Source organism: Poecilia reticulata, chromosome 21 (genome assembly GCF_904066995.2).
Source record: "Poecilia reticulata chromosome 21, P_reticulata-male-v2, whole genome shotgun sequence".
Lineage (NCBI taxonomy): Eukaryota > Metazoa > Chordata > Actinopteri > Cyprinodontiformes > Poeciliidae > Poecilia > Poecilia reticulata.
The window spans coordinates 21,862,651-21,866,830 of NC_088850.1; the positions used below are offsets into that span (position 1 = coordinate 21,862,651).

Sequence of the window (4,180 nt, forward strand, 5' to 3'; positions counted from 1 at the left end):
ACTATAGATGCATTAAGTTATTGTACCCTAAAGAACTAAAAATGCTCATTCACTAAGAAAAATCAAATGATGATACAGAATAGTATTTATCAAGAACTCAAATGCATAATAGAAGCTAAAGTTTCAATAAGTTTGATGTCTAGACAGCAAAACAGCCTATGAGAGGGTAAACCATCAGACACAGAACAAGATTCAAGGAAAGGTGCTGACAACAGTCAGGATCCAACTATATTATCTCTTCAAATACATAAGATATTTGATTTTCTTCATTGGTGTTAAATGTGTAAAATGATCTCTTAGTACTGTGTTTCATGCAAGTCTGACCTGTTTCTTGACTCCTGGACATTACATGATACATAAAGATTTATCCTAAATTGTCAATCCAACATATTCCAGACAAACTCACTGTATTGATCCTCAGCCTGGCAGTACTGTCCATCAGCAGGAATGCCACTGATGCATCCACATGTGTCACCAGTGATGTTGTCACAGGATCCATATGTTACACACTGGTCACATGGCCAACGATACTGACCCTCACATCTGCACTGGTAATCACCACTGATTGGAGAACAAACTGCAGACAAAACAAAGGTAATATTTGATCAGTTTCACAACATGCAGCAGTTTATTTTATTGAAATTGGTTCAAATGTTTCTGTTCAAGCCTCAGAATCCACTGAAAACTGTTTAGTCCAACCTGTAGTAATGTTAACATCAGAGATTCGTAAGTTCCTGTTGATGCTGATGGTGTTGTTGATGTTCCTCAGCATTTCTACAGTTGTAACATCTGTGGAGTTCAGCTCAATGGAAAGCTGGTACTGACGGAAAACTGGTGGACCTGTAGAAGCACAAATGAAAGAAGAAATGAATAAGAAAAAGGATGAATACCAATATATCCCTTTCAAATATGTACTGTTGAGTGACTGATCAACATGAACCATGCTCTCTGTCTTACTTGTTGGTTGTGGAGTTGTTGTGGTGATTGGACATGCTGTAAAGTCTGTAAAGATGAAGACAGAATAGGAGTAAGTGCTTGACACAAATCCATTCTCTGACATTCCTGAGGAAAATGGTTTTGCTCTCATTCTCAGTTAGCTCCAGTAGAACAATGCCTCCCATCAATAACCTGAGTTTCAACGTTCCAAGTTATAAATATTAGGAGAAAGGCACCTAATGTCAGAATTCCAACCAAAAAGTCACAGGTTGGTGATCTAATTCATTTTCAAAATCCATTATGGCTAGCACACATAGCGACATGCGTTTGGCAGCAGTTATTGGTTGTATGCCTTTACATCAGTCAACAACATAAACATAGTTGTGCAAAGTTAAAAAGACAAAACTCAAACAAACCCTGCAATTAGCTTAAATTGCTACATCTATTGTTAGCCTTGTTTAGCACAGTAAACACTGCTGGTTTTCTATCTGGCTTTTAAGCTAGGTGTTTAATTAGTTGAAGCGTATTCTTTTAATCTACAGGTATTTGTATTATCCAATTTTATTGCAATACTTTAATAGCAGGTGGAGGTGTTTTTAGATGTATGTGCTTATCTAACTGTGACATATAAGAGATACTGATGCAGAAATATATTTTGATTGGGCAGTAAGTGCAAATCGAAGTTTAAGAAGAATTAAGAAAAATAATGAAATGATGATTGAGGAAGATTTAAAATAAATAAAAGTGACTTTCAATAAAAAATAATTTGTTTCAGGTAACAAAAGGCACCATCTCTTCCTCTGCCTATTAACAATTAAGAGACAGAACTGGACAGGAAGCCAGTATATTGACAGAGAAAACAACCTCATACACACAAGGTTGAAAGAGAACAACAGTCATTCCTCTCCACATTTGTTAAATGTATTAAAATGATCACAATATGTATATTTTTGTCCTAGTCTGACCTGTTTCTTGATTCCTGGACATTACATGATACATAAAGATTTATCCTAAATTGTCATTCCAAGAAACTCCAGACAAACTCACTGTATTGATCCTCAGCCTGGCAGTACTGTCCATCAGCAGGAATGCCACTGATGCATCCACATGTGTCACCAGTGATGTTGTCACAGGATCCATATGTTACACACTGGTCACATGGCCAACGATACTGATCCTCACATCTGCACTGGTAATCACCACTGATTGGAGAACAAACTGCAGACAAAACAAAGGTAATATTTGATCAGTTTCACAACATGCAGCAGTTTATTTTATTGAAATTGGTTCAAATGTTTCTGTTCAAGCCTCAGAATCCACTGAAAACTGTTTAGTCCAACCTGTAGTAATGTTAACATCAGAGATTCGTAAGTTCCTGTTGATGCTGATGGTGTTGTTGAAGTTCCTCAGCATTTCTACAGTTGTAACATCTGTGGAGTTCAGCTCAATGGAAAGCTGGTACTGACGGAAAACTGGTGGACCTGTAGAAGCACAAATGAAAGAAGAAATGAATAAGAAAAAGGATGAATACCAATATATCCCTTTCAAATATGTACTGTTGAGTGACTGATCAACATGAACCATGCTGTCTTACTTGTTGGTTGTGGAGTTGTTGTGGTGATTGGACATGCTGTAAAGTCTGTAAAGATGAAGACAGAATAGGAGTAAGTGCTTGACACAAATCCATTCTCTGACATTCCTGAGGAAAATGGTTTTGCTCTCATTCTCAGTTAGCTCCAGTAGAACAAGGCCTCCCATCAATAACCTGAGTTTCAATGTTCCAAGTTTTAAATATTAGGCTAAAAGCACACAATGTCAGAATTCCAATTTAAAAACCACCAGGTAGCTGACCAAACCAATTGTCAAAATCCAATATGGCAGCCAAACACAACGACAGCAATAATTGCAGTTATGGTTTTTTGGCACCAGTTATGGTACGTATGCCAATTAATTAGTCAAAAATGTATATATAACTGTGCAAATTTAATGTACAATAAAAAAACACTGGCATTAGCTTAAATTACTACTTCTGGTTAGATTGTTACTATGGTTAGTAGCCAGTTTTCCATCTGGCCTTTAAGATAGGTGTTTAATTAGTTGAAGCCTGTCCTTTTATCCTACACGTATTTTTATTATCCAATAGTATTTCAAGAATTTAATAACAGTTGGTGCTGTTTTTAGATGTATGTGCTTATCTAACCATGAAATTTAAAAGGTACCGATACAGAAATGTAGTTTGATTTGGCATTAGGTCATTGTACTCCAAACAACTATAGATGCATTAAGTTATTGTACCCTAAAGAACTAAAAATGCTCATTCACTAAGAAAAATCAAATGATGATACAGAATAGTATTTATCAAGAACTCAAATGCATAATAGAAGCTAAAGTTTCAATAAGTTTGATGTCTAGACAGCAAAACAGCCTATGAGAGGGTAAACCATCAGACACAGAACAAGATTCAAGGAAAGGTGCTGACAACAGTCAGGATCCAACTATATTATCTCTTCAAATACATAAGATATTTGATTTTCTTCATTGGTGTTAAATGTGTAAAATGATCTCTTAGTACTGTGTTTCATGCAAGTCTGACCTGTTTCTTGACTCCTGGACATTACATGATACATAAAGATTGATCCTAAATTGTCATTCCAAGAAACTCCAGATGAACTCACTGTATTGATCCTCAGCCTGGCAGTACTGTCCATCAGCAGGAATGCCACTGATGCATCCACATGTGTCATCAGTGATGTTGTCACAGGATCCATATGTTACACACTGGTCACATGGCCAACGATACTGATCCTCACATCTGCACTGGTAATCACCACTGATTGGAGAACAAACTGCAGACAAAACAAAGGTAATATTTGATCAGTTTCACAACATGCAGCAGTTTGTTTTATTGAAATTGGTTCAAATGTTTCTGTTCAAGCCTCAGAATCCACTGAAAACTGTTAGTCAACCTGTAGTAATGTTAACATCAGAGATTCGTAGTTCCTGTTGATGCTGATGGTGTTGATGTTCCTCAGCTTTCTACAGCTGTACATCTGTGGAGTTCAGCTCAATGGAAGCTGGTACTGTAGACAGCCAACGATACTGATCCTCACATCTGCACTGGTAATCACCACTGATTGGAGAACAAACTGCAGACAAAACAAAGGTAATATTTGATCAGTTTCACAACATGCAGCAGTTTATTTTATTGAAATTGGTTCAAATGTTTCTGTTCAAGCCTCAGAAT

At 36.7% G+C, this 4,180-nt stretch overlaps 1 long non-coding RNA gene across 1 annotated transcript; it reads right to left on the bottom strand.

Moving 5' to 3' along the window:
- Positions 1-701: 701 nt before the first annotated feature.
- LOC145549734 (uncharacterized) lies at positions 702-2,154 on the bottom strand. Its single transcript, XR_014085580.1, has 3 exons — positions 1,984-2,154; positions 958-1,002; positions 702-840 (listed from the first exon to the last, which is right to left on the bottom strand). It is a non-coding gene; the product is annotated as an uncharacterized LOC145549734 (long non-coding RNA).
- Positions 2,155-4,180: the final 2,026 nt, after the last annotated feature.